This window comes from Hipposideros armiger, unplaced genomic scaffold (genome assembly GCF_001890085.2).
Source record: "Hipposideros armiger isolate ML-2016 unplaced genomic scaffold, ASM189008v1 scaffold_208, whole genome shotgun sequence".
Classification (NCBI taxonomy): domain Eukaryota; kingdom Metazoa; phylum Chordata; class Mammalia; order Chiroptera; family Hipposideridae; genus Hipposideros; species Hipposideros armiger.
Window position 1 is genome coordinate 1,569,088 of NW_017731558.1, and position 14,043 is coordinate 1,583,130.

Consider the following 14,043-nt stretch of genomic DNA (forward strand, 5'->3'; position numbering starts at 1 on the left):
TGCCTCGCCTGGGAAGAGCGCAATGATGGTGCCAACTTGGGCCAGTGAAGCAACGTCCTCCACAACTAGACTGAAGAACAAAACGACAGCAACTTATCTGTTCCTCTTCCCCCCAATTCCCCAGCACTGTTCCCATCCCCCAATTCCCCAATTTAAAAAAAATCTTTAATAATAATAAAAAAAGAATGCTTAACGAGGGCCAGCCGAATGGCGTGTTGGGTAAGAGTTGACTTGGGATGCCAGCTCTGAGCAGCAGAGCTCCAGTGTGGATCTCATATTAGGGCCAGTGACACTGCGCCCTCTATAGCTAAGATGGTGAACAACAGTTCGACCTGCAGCTGGGCTGCCGTGAGTCACCTGCAACAGCGTAGGCTGCAGTGGACTGCCATAAGCTACCGTGAGCGGCTGGCAGCCAGCATGAACGGCCGGCAGCCAGTGTGAGCTGCCAACAGCTGCCGTGAGCAGCCGTCCAGTGGCCCGCGACCGATCTACCTCACCCGGGAAGAGCGCAATGATAATACCAACATGGGCCAGTGAAGCGACATCCTCCGCAGCTAGACTAAAGAACAACTTGTCTGTTCCCCTTTGTTGATTCCTCAACACTGCCCCCCCCAATTCCCCAATAAAATCTTAAAAAAAAAAGAATGCTTAACGAACTTAGTGAGAATTTCAACAGAGAAATAGCAAGCATAAAGAAAGTCTGAAATAAAGAATACAATAACTCAAATAAAGAATATACTAGGAAAATCAACAGCAGATTAGATTAAGCAGAGGATTGAATCAATGACTTAGAAGACAAGGTAGCAGATACACCCAATTGGAACAACAAAAAGAAAAAAGAATAAAAAACAATGAAGATTGTTTAAGGGACCTTTGGGACAACATCAAATTTAACCACATTTGCATGACAGGGGTATCAGAAGAAGAGAGGGAGCAAGGGGTCGAGAGCCTATTTGAAGAAATAATGACTGAAAACTTTCCTAACCTGGTGAAGGAAATACACATATAAGCCCAGAAAGCACAGAGAGTCCCAAACAAGATGAACCCAAACAGTCCCACACCAAAACACATTATAATTAAAATGGCAAAGTTAAACATAAAGAAAGAATCCTAAAAGCAGCAAGAGAAAGACAACTAGTTACTCACAAGGGAGCTCCCATAAGACTATCAGCTGACTCCTCAACAGAAACTTTGCAGGCCAGATAGGAGTGGCAGGAAATATTCAAAATGATGAAAAACAAGGGCCTACAACCAAGACTGCTCTAACCAGCTAGGCTGTCAGTTTAAATCGAAGAAGAGATACAGAGCTTCCCAGGCAAGAGAAAGCTAAAGGAATTCAACACAACCAAGTCAGTATTATAAGAAATGTTAAGAGGTCTTCTTTAAGCAGAGGAAAGGGGAAACAAACAAAGATCGAAAATATAAATAATAAACTGGCAATAACTATATATCAAAAATATAAATAATAAATTGGCAATAACCATATATCTATCAATAATCAGTTTAAATGTAAGTGGATTAAATGCTGCAATCAAAAGACAGGATAGCTGAGAGCATATGCTGTCTATAAGAGGCCCACCTCATATCAAAAGACACACACAGACTGAAAGTAAATGAATGAAAAAAGATATTTCATGCAAATGGAAATGAGAAAAAAGCTGGAGTAGCAATACTTATACCAGACAAAATAGACTTTAAAATAAGGACTGTAATAAAAGACAAAGGACATTACATAATAATAATGGGATCAATCCAACAAGAGGACATCACCTAGTAAACATTTATGTATCCAGCTAAATAGACGCACCTAAATATAAATATGTAAAACAAATATTGACAGACAAAGGCAGAGGTCAACAGTAACACAATCATAATAGGAGACTTTAACACCCCACTGACATCAATGGACAGATCTTCCAGATAGAAAATCAACAGGGAAACAGCAGCCTTAAATCACACACTAGACTACATGACTTTAATATTTTTAGAGCATTTCACCTCCAAGCAGCAGAATATACATTCTCTTCAAGTGCACATGGAACATTTTCCAAGATAGACCAAATGTAATGCCACATAACAAGTCTCAATAAATGTAAGCTCAAAATCATATCAAGTGTCTTCTCTGATCACAATGGTATGAAACCGGAAATCAATTATAAGAAAAATACTGAAAAACACACAAACGCATGGAGGCTAAATAACATGCAATGAATGGGTGAACAATGAAGTAAAAGAAGAAATCAAAAGATACCTTGAGACAAACAAAAATGAAAACACAACGACCTAAAATTTATGGAACATGGCAAAAGCAGTCCGAAGAGTGAAATTCATAGTAATGCAGACCTTCTTAAAGAAACAAGAAAAATCACAAATCAACAGTCTGTCTTTATACCTAAGGGAACTGGAAAAAGAACAGCAAACAAAGCCCAGTACAAAGAAGGAAATAATAAATGCAAATAAAATAGAGACAAAAAACCCCCACCAATACAAAAGATCAATGAAACCAAGAGCAGGTTTTTTGAAACAATAAACAAAATTGACAAACCTTTAACCAGACTCATCAAGAAAAAAAGAGAGAGGACCCCAATAAATAAAATCAGAAATGAAAGAGAAGTGACAACAGACACCACAGACATACAAAACATTTAGAGAAAATACTACGAGCAACTATATGCCAACAAATTAGAGAATCTGGAAGAAATGGATAAATTCCTAGGAGCATACAACCTTCTAAGGTTCAACCAAGAAGAAACAGAAGGGGAAACCAGTCAGGACACCCTCTCATTTTGGTAACTTTCTGCTCTAATTAAATTATCCTCTGCTACAAACTTAAAAAAAAAAAAAAAGAAGAAACAGAAAACCTGAACAGACTGATTGCTACCAATGAAATTGAATCAGTAATCAATAAGCTCCCAACAAACAAAAGTCCTGGACTAGATGGCTTCACAGGTGAATTTTACTAAATATTCAAAAAAGAATTAATACCTATTCTCCTCAAACTATTTCTAAAAATCCAGAAGGACAGAAGGCTCCCAAGCTCATTTTACAAGGCTAATCCTGATTTCAAAAACAGACAAACACATTACAAACAAATGAACAAGCAAAAAACTATAGGCTGATATCCCTAATGAACATAGACACAAAAATCCTCAACAATATATTAGCCAACTGATTTCAGCAATACATTAAAGTGATCATATACCACGGTCAAGTAGAATTCATTCCTGGTATGCAAGCTTGGTTCAATATCCACAAATTAATTGACATGATATACCACATTAACAACATGAAAAATAAAAATCATAATGTCATATCAATAGATGAGAAAAAGCATTTGACAAAATCCAGCACTAATTTATGATAAAAAACTTACAGCAAAGTGGGAATAGAGGGAACATATCTCAACATAATAAAGGCCATATATGAGAAAACAACAGCTAACATCACACAATGGGGAAAATCTAAAAACATTCCCCTTAAGATCAGGAAAAAGAAAAGGATGCCCACTTTCACCACTTTTATTCAACATAGTACTGGAAGTCCTAGCCACAGCAATCAGACAAGAAAAAGAAATAAAAGGTATCAAATAGAAAAGGGAGAAGTAAAATTGTCATTAATCGCAGATGACATGATACTATATATAAAGAACCCCAAAGATTCTGCCAAAAAACTATTAGAACTGATAAATTAATTTAGTAAAGTAGCAGGATACAAAATTAATATTCAGAAATCAGTTGTATTTTTATACACCAATAATGGACTATCTGATAGAGGAATTAAGAAAAGAATCCCAATTACAATTGTATTAAAAAAAATAAAATACTTGGAATAAATTTCACCAAGGAAGGAAAAGACCTGTACTCAGAAAATTATAAGTCATCAAAGAGAGAAATTGAAGATACAAATAAATGGAAATATATACCATGCTTATGAGTAGGAAGAATTAATATAGTTAAAATGTCCATATTACCCAAAGCAGTATGTAGATTCAACCCAATGCCTATCAAAGTACCAATGGCATTTTTCACAGAACTAGAACAAATAATCCTATAATTTATATGGAATCATAAAAGACTCCGAATAGCCAAGGCAATCCTCAGAAAGAAGAGCAAAGCTTGAGGTATCATGCTATCTGGTATCAAATTACACTACAAGTCTATAGTAATCAAAACAGCGTGGTACTGACATAAAAACAGGCACCTAGATCAATGGAACAGAATAGAGACCCCAGAAAGAATTCCATGCCTATTTGGTCATTTAATCTATCACAAAGGAAACAAGAATTTACACTGGGGTAAAGACAGTCTAATAAATGGTGCTGGGGAAACTGGACAGACACATGCAAAACGATGAAACTGGACCACCTTCCTATGTCATATACAAGAATAAACTCAAAATGGATTAAAGGCTTAAATGTAAGACCTAAAACTATAAAACCCCTAGAAGAAAATATAGGAAGTAAACTGTTAAACATTACCCTCAGTAATATTTTTACTGATATATCCCCTCGGGCAAGGGAAGCAGAAGAAAAAATAAACAAATGGGGCTACATCAAACTAAAAAGTTTTTTCACAACAAAGGAAACCATCAACAAAACAAAAGGACATCCTACTGAGTGGGAGAAGATATTCCCCAATGATACATCTAATAAAAGGTTAATATCCAAAATTTATTTAAAAAAAAAACTCATACAACACCAAAAAAACAGACAATGCAATTAAAAAATGGACAGAGGACATAAATAGACATTTCTCCAAAGAGGACATACAGATGACCAATAGACATATGAAAAGATGCTCAACGTCATTAATCATCAGAGAAATGCAAATTAAAATCACAATATGACATCACCTCACACCTATCAGAATGGCCATCATCAATAAATCAACAAACCAGTGTTGGCAAGGATGTGGAGAAAAGGGAACCCTTGTAGACAGTTGGTGGGGTTGCAGATTGGTGCAGCTGCTATGGAAAACAGTATGGAGGTTCCTCAAAAAATTAACAATAGATCTACCTATGACCCAGCAATTCCACTCCTTGGTATTTATCCAAAGAAATCCAAAACAGTAATTCAAAACTATACATATATGCACTCCTATGTTTACTGCAGTGCTATTCACTATAGCCAAGCTATGGAAACAATTGAAATGCCTCAATAGATGATAAACAAATGGTAAAGACTATGTAGGATGTCAGATGGGTATTGGACTTATTGGGGGGATCACTTCATAGATTACAAAATGCCTAGCCACTGTGCTGTACAGCTGAAACTAATACAAAATAATATTGAATGTCAACTATTATATATAAATTATAAAAAATGTATACAAGTGGACACTTTGGTCAACATTGCTCAAGCAGTAGTTCGCCATAATCAGAAGTGTCTGGGGGCCTGCCGAGTGGCTCAGTTGGTTAAGAACGTGAGCTATGAGCAACAGCGTTGCCAGTTCAATTCCCACATGGGTCAGTGAGGTGCGCCTGAGCTAAGCTGCCTCTGAGCTGCCAACAGGTGGCAGGATGGCTTAGCTGGTGAGAGCATGTGCTCCTAACAACAAGGTTGCCGGTTAGACTACCGCATGGGATGGTGGGCTATGCCCACCCGCAACTAAGATTGGACATGGCACCTTGAGCTGAGCTGCCCTGTGCTGCCAACAGGCGGCCGGATGGCTCGGTGGTTAGAGCATGCACTCTTAGCAACAAGGTTTCCAGTTCGACCCCTGCATGGGACGGTGGGCTACACCCACCCGCAACGAAGATTGAACATGGCATCTTGAGTTGAGCAGCCGCGAACTGCTGATGGGTGGCCGGAGGCTGACAGGACTTGGAGCTGAGCTAGCTGCGCCCTCCACAACTAAGATTGAAGGACAACAACTTGGCTGTTCCCCTTCTCCAATTCCCCAACACTGTTCCCCTTCCACAATTAAAAAAGAATCAAATACGTAGGAATAAATTCTACAAAAGATGCACTTCTATACTAAAAACTACAAAACTTTGCTGAGAGTAAAGATCTAAAGCTATGGAAGGTGAGAGAGCGCAAGACAGCCCACTAGCTCAAGGTTTGGAAGTCTCGATATTATGTCAATTCCGCTCACATGGGGCTACATATGGATTCCATGCAATCCCAATCAGAAGCTCAGCAGATTTCCGTGTGTGTGCGCATGCTCACACTGTGTAAATTGACATGTTGACATTAAAGTTGTGCAAATACAAAGGAACTAGTGTAGCCAAGGCAACCTTGAGGAAGAAGAGCAAAGCTGAACTTTTTCTAACCGATGCTTAATATAAAGTAACAGCTATTAAGATAGTGTGGTATTGGCACAAGGATGAACACAGACCCATAGAACATAATACAGGTTGTTGAAGGTCTTTGAAAACATGACCACCTGCTGACACCGAGCTACATCTGGGCAGTCAAAGGCTCTACCCCCTCCTCCCCTGTGCTTGCCCATTGTTCCCACAGTGGGAGCCGTTTTTAAGGACACAGGCTTGAGAGAGCAATGTTTTGTTGAGATTATCCAGATGGTACGTAACTGAACTCAGTTATGGCCTCTATATAAACTTTTAAGATTCCAGTGGGAAGGTGGAAATCGACTCGTCTTGCGGAGTCCAAGACAGGCCTCGTACGAAGTTCCCTTGATTATGAAAACTGTCTTCTGTCGATCTGGAGTGGTCTGCTCTTTCTTCAGTCTCTCCTTGCCCTCTAAGCATGTATGGGGGCCCACGTCAGATTTCAACTGGGAAGCTCCCAAGATTTTGAAGTAATAACAAGTTCAGAAACAGACCCCCACATACACCTTCACCTTCATGAAATTCAGTGGAGATAAAGCAATCTCTGCTAAAAATGTTGCTGGAGTAATTGGCATCCATGTGGGGGGGAAATGAAGTTTGAACCCTATATCACATCATATTCAAAAAATTAATTTGGGAGAGATTGTAGGGCTAAATGCAAAAGGGATAAAAGCAAAGATTGTAGAAAATAGATTTTTTAAATTATTTTGAGCAAAACACAAAAGCACTAGCATTACTTCATTCAATTTAGGAAGAAGTTGTTGCATTCTTGCACTTATTCTAAGTATTACCTCAGATCAAGTTAGACATTCAGAACTTCCATCATCATCCTGATTTGCCTTAACTAAAATATTTCTGTTCTGCTTTCAGTTTTTATCAAAGGACACTATAGGAAATCTCCTGAAATTATTACTGCATTTTCTCTAGTTGATTCTTTAGTCAACACTTTGGTGTTTACTGTGGCACTGTTCTAAACACTTTATAAATATTAACTTATTTAATCCTCATAACTCTTATAAGGTAGATACTATTCATAACTACATTTTACAGAAGATACAGTAGTCCCCCCCTTATCCATGGTTTCACTTTCCAGAGTTCCAGTTACCTACAGTCAACAGAGGTTGGAAAATAGTAAATGGAAAAACAATTCATAAGTTTTAAATATTCCACCTGAGTAGTGTGATGAAATCTCACATGGACCTACTCCATCCCACCCAGCATATGATTCATCTCTTTGTCCAGTGTTTCTACACATTATTTTATTTTATTATTAGTTTCAGGTGTACAAAACACGATGATTAGACATTTACACGCCTCACAAAGTGATAGCCCCCCCCAAGTCTACTAACCCTCTGACACAGTACATAGCTATTAAAATACCATTGACTATATTACCTATGCTGTACTTTATATCATGTCACTATATATATAGAGAGGGTGCCAAAAAAATGTATACACATTTTAAGAAGGAAAAAAAGCTATTAAAATTGTAATAATATATACTGATAACAAAAGATGAATACAAGTCACGTTTGACTTCCACAATTACAAGAGGTGCTAACAGTGGTTACCATCAGTGTCGAGACACTTTTTTTTTCTTTTTTTTAAAGATTTTATTGGGGAATTGGGGAAGGGGAACAGCCAAGTTGTTGTCCTTCAGTCTTAGTTGTGGAGGGTGCAGCTAGCTCGGATCCAAGTCGAGTTGCCATCCAGCCGCCTGTCAGCAGCTCATGGGCAGTCAGCTCAAGATGCCATGCTCAATCTTAGTTGCCGGTGGGCATAGCCCATTATCCCATGCAGGAGTCGAACTGGCAACCTTGTTGTTAGGAGCACGTGCTCTCACCAGCTGAGCCATCCTGCCACCTGTTGGCAGCTCAGCGGCAGCTCAGCTCAGGTGCAGCTCACTGGCCAATGTGTCAATCAACTGCCGACCCTGTTGCTCAGAGATCGCGCTCTTAACCAACTGAGCCACTCGGCCGAACCAGTATTTGACTTTTTATGCTAATATGTGATGTTTAGTGAATTTCATTTTCCAATTTTGCTAGCATATATAAAAATGATTTTTGTATATTGATCTTTTATTGTTTTCTTGCTGAATTAACTTATGGATTCTTCCGTATTTTCTACATACAAAAACATATCATCCACAAATAAAGACATTTATTTCTTCCTTTTCAATCTTTACACGTTTTCCCCCTTGCTGTATGGCTCAGACCACTAGTAAAATATTGACAGGAAGTAGTGATAGTAAATATCCTAGTCTTGTCTGGGCCTCAGGAAATATTGTTCAATATTTCTCCACTAGCTTTGTTACTGTAGGTATTTTTTTATTATCAAAATAAGGTTCCCTTCTATTTCAAGTCTGCTGAGAACTTTATCATAAATGGATGTCTAATCTTATACTTTTTTGCCCTTATTGAGATGATGCTATCTCAAAGTTGTTAATATGAGTATACACTGTCTGGTTCCCTTACTATGAAGTTTGGAACAGGGAAAAGTACTCTAAGGTAATAAAAGTTGGAAAAGAAGTTCCTTCTAGGAGTAAAGATTGGGAAGTAGCATGACCACCTGAAGGAACAGACACGTTCTCCATCTTGATCTAGGAGGTGGTTACATGTCTACAAACATATATAAAAATTTATTAAGTGCACTTAATATTACCTTAATACATTATACTTACATAAAAGTTTAAAAATAGAATAAACATAAAGCTTAATATGTGATTCTGATACCCACACGAGACTGACACTTGTGTTCAGGTGCGGCCTGAGAGCCAATATGGAGTGCTTGATAGAGACCAAAATATCCAAAGTGAATGGTTCCAGTGCTAGAAGACATACCATTTACTCCTAGCAACTGTAGAATTAGCTTACTATCATCCCTTCCAATGGAGACAGAGAAATCATTTCTCTGAATTTGAAAATAAAATCTAATGTTTAAAAGAAAAAGAATAGATGAACTACATATACTTTAGACAGTTCTCCAGTAATCACTTCTTTCGGATATTTAAGATGGAACTAGATAGAAGATAGTTCAAATATTTTATATTCTGTGGAAAGTGTCAATGGTGAATATTGTTATTTGTTATTTGAAACCAATACCTTCCAACTTAAAATTTTATTTTATTACAAAGACACAGTTTTCTTGAGATAAAAAATAAGCATCAGTGATGAAGCATAATTTTCCCCTTCACCACACCATCCCAATCTAACAGCATCAAATATTCATAAAGCAATTACTATAATATATACCAGGCACTATTAAGTTACTCCTGAAAATTTTTGGTATTGTACCCATTTTGCAAATATTAAAACTGAGAATCATGGTTTCAATAACTTGTCTAAGGTTATACAGATCAATAAATGGTAAAGCCAGGATTTGAACTGGCTTATAAGCCTGCTTGTCAAACCAATATGCTCTATAATAACCCATACTCAGCTTGAGTTTTCAATTTTTTTCTATGCACTGTATAGACATATTTCTTTAGCCAATCATATTATACTTTTATCCATAATATTTAACCATTCGCCTATAAATATTTAAGATATTTACAATTACTTTATATAACTAATGATACATGGGTTATTTCTGATGAACAGATTCTCAGAAATGGAATTGCTAGGTCAAAGTATATTTTCACTTCCTCAGTATTTTTTATTTTTGTCATTTGGACCCATGAGAATGTATATTTTCAACATTTGTCTCTTCTTGACTTTATTTTACTTGTGTATAACCAATTGTCCCAGGAATCTCAATATCTGGTAAAGCAAGTCCAAATTCTTGTTTTTTCAAAATTATTCTTGGCCCTTTGTTCTTCTATGTAAATATTTCCAGCAACTTGCTCAAATTTCGTATTAATGCTAATAATTTACCTGTAGGTTCTCTTTGATTCTGCACAATCATATAGTTTTCATCAACAATTTTTTTCTTCCTTTGCAAACATTCTATTTTTCCTTTCTCTTCCTTCCTCCCTCCATCTGCCTCTCTCTTTAACTGTGTAACAAAGACCAGCCACAAAATGTTGAATACCAAATAGTAATAATGAGCATCCTTGTCCATTCCTAATCTTGAAATTAATGTGTCTAACATTCTACCCCAAGTATGTTTGTGGCAGTAAGTTTTGCAAATGATTATAGTTATAAACAGAACAGAAACATTATTATTGTTTATATGTGTCTAAAATCATGAATTTTAGCACCAAAAATGAGGGAGTAGATTTTTAGTATAAAGTGAAAGTGCAAATTTCATTTTATATAGGAGACAGTCTGTAGTAACTCATTCCTGAAGTTATTCATTCAAGAAATATTTAAATATCTTTGAAATATTTAAAGCTAAAGAGAAACAGTCCGTATACATTACAAATCAAAAGACCCCAAAGTACAAATTTTAAAAAAGAGAAAATGAAAATTAGTTTAGCAAAAGATTACAAGAAAGCCAAAAGCGTTACATTAAAAAAAATTTTAAAGGGAAGCATACAGTATAAAATAAACTGACAGAAGCCCACGTAATTATGGTATATTGAAATTGGTCTTAGCAGAATTCAAAATGTTAAAAGAAACTTCAATAAATGGAAAAAAGAATAAGCAGTTATGAGCTGGTATATGCTGACTATAGCACTGAACATATAAAGCAAAACACAGAGAGTGCCCCTCAAAAATGTATACAATTTAGGGGCCGGCCGAGTGGCTCAGTTGGTTAAGAGCTCACTCAAGAGTTTGAGCTCTTAGCAACAGCGGTTCGATTGCCGGCCCGAGTTGAGCAGCCACTAAGCTGCCAACAGGTGGCAGGATGGCTCAACTTAAAAAAAAAAAAAGTATACAATTTTAAGAAAGGAAAACTGTATTAAAATTGTAATACTCAATATATATCAATAACAAAAGATGAATACAAGTCACATTTGACTTCTGCAATTACAAGAGGTGCTCAGAGTGGTTACCATCAGCGTCCCGACACTTCTGATTATGGTGAACTACTGCTTGAGCATCACCGACCAAAGTGTCCACTTGTATACATTTTTTTTGGCAACCCCAAATATATATGAAAATACACAAAGCAGTTTAAGAATTTAATTTACATGTCTCACTCCTTGAGAGATATATAGAGAATTTCATCAGTGTTTAATTAATATAATTAATAATATTGATTTAATGGTTATATGAAAATTGTACCAAAGGGCATATCCATCCTAGCATCCGAGAAAATTTACAAAAGTTGTTTGATTAGCAATCTAAAAAGAAATCCTTAATACATTCCCAAAGCAAACTACATGTAATAGAAATTATGTTATTAACAAAAACTAAACTAAAAATTAAAATAAAACTAACCACTTGGAAGTAGAAACACACTATCCTAAATAATTTTTGGGTCAAACAAGCAATCAAATTTGCAGCCACCAAATATTTAGAAAACAATAATGAAATTAAATACAACATTCCTAACCTACAAGATGGATTCAAAGAAATAATCAGAGAATTCATAACACTGAAATGGTATCTTTTAGAATTGGAAGAAAAATAAATGGACTAATTATTGAACTCAAGAGGTAGGAATAAAGGAAGTAGAAGGAAGGAATCAAAGCCAAAATGCTGAAATTAAAAATAAATGATAGATTATTACTCCCCGGTGGTGAGAAAGTAGATGGAGGTAGAAAGGGGCAAATCGTAGTTGTCTAGTCATGGAGAATAGAAAAGAAACAAAAAAGATATTTAATAATAGATTATGTATGTATTTAAAACACTGAAAGTATTAAAGGGCACCTATATGCTAAAAACATTTTAAATACAAGATAGGCTGTATGACGAATTTCCAGAAAAAGGAAAATTACCAAGATTTAGTCAAGAAATATAACCTTGAACAGAGTAAGAACAAGAGGAAATAGAAAAATTGTGAAAGAATTACCTTCAAGAATCAGGTGGATCTGCATATAAATAAAACAGCATCACTTCAGTAAAAATAATTCGTAGGATGTATAAACTATTTTAAAGCAAATAAAACGAGATAGTTTTCCACTTTATTCTGAAAAGCTATCAAAACGAGACATCTCTGATGAATAAACATAAATACAAAATCCTAAATACAGGGTTCGTCAATAGAATACAGCAGGATTTTTAACAAAAAGCTCAACTTAGATTCTACTAATGTAACTGGTGTCTACCATCAGCAGATCAAAGGGGAAAATCCACAGTGGTAAACAGTGAAAAGCATCTGAAAAAAAATTTTTACATCTGATCCTAATAAATGTACTTCTTAAAGCTTTTTCTTAACATAATATTCTATTTCTAATCTATAGTTTGTTATACATGAAACACTAAAAATTCATAAAATCAAAAAGAATTCCTATTATCATAACCAACTGAAAACTATTAAAATAGAAATGTGGCCATTTTTTAAAATCACATAACAGCTTTCCTATATAAGCAGTGACATTTAAAATATTACAATATTTATAATCATGTAAAGAGTCCATTTCTAAAAGCAACAAAAATATTTTTAGAAGCTTTTAAAAACCCAACATACCAGAACTATAGTAATTTTGAAGTTTTAATGAGGGACACACACACACACACACACACACACACACAAACTTCTATTTGGTTGTCGGAAAAGTCATGATGCATGTTTGCAACAGATAGCACTAGTTCATTTTTGGAAGTACTAGAGTCATGCGCATCTATGTTATTGCTATGTCACTTGACAGCTGACAGTTCTAGCTTCATTCTAAAAAAAATTAAGCGATTTGGTTGAGTTTTGGAGATTTTACAAGTTGAAGATGGAAAACCAAACTGTACATTTTTGCCATATTTTACTGTTTTACTTCCATAAAGGGAAGAACGCGTGTTAAGCTTGTGAAAAGTTGCATAAAGTTTACAGTGACAATTCTCTACAAGAACATCAGTGCCAACTATGGTTCACGAAATTCCATGCTGGTGATTTTGATCTCAATGATGCTCCTTGGTCAGGGAGGCCCACTGAAGTTGATGACGACAAAACAAAGGTATTGATCGAGTCAAACCTACATTACATGAGAGATTGCAGAAACATTGAAAATCCATCATTCAAGCGTTCATGACCATCTGAAGCTGGGATACGTAAGCAAGCTTAATATTTGGGTTCCGCATGAACACAAACAAGTTCATTTAATGGTGTGTATAAATATGTGCAATATATACTAGTTAAATTGTGAGGAAAATGATCCTTTTTGAAGCAACTGATAACTGCTGATGAGAAGTGGATTATTTACAACAATGTGGTGCACAAACGGTCTTGGTCCCGACGTAATGATTCGCCTCAAATGACATTGAAAGCAGACATTCATCAGAGGAAGGTTATGCTCTCGGTGTGGTGGGATTTTAAAGGTGTTTTTTTTTGAGCTCCTACCAAGGAACCAATCAATCAATTCGAATGTGTACTGTGAGCAATTGGACAGTTTGAACGAATCCATCATCCAGAAACATCCAGAGCTTGTTAATTGTAAAGGAGTTGTGTTCCATTGCAACAACATAAGACCACACACGTTTGATCACCTGTAAAAATTACTGGAGCTTGGATGGGATATGTTGCCACACCCACCATACTCACCTGACCTTGTGCGGTCAGACTTCCACTTGTTTCGCTCTCTTCAAAACTCCTTACATGGTTAACATTCAATTCAGATGAGGCTGTAAATCACCACCTTGTTCAATTTTTCGCAAATAAAGACAGGTCCTTCTATGAACAAGGAATTATGAAGCTCACTGAAAGATGGCAAAAGGTTAT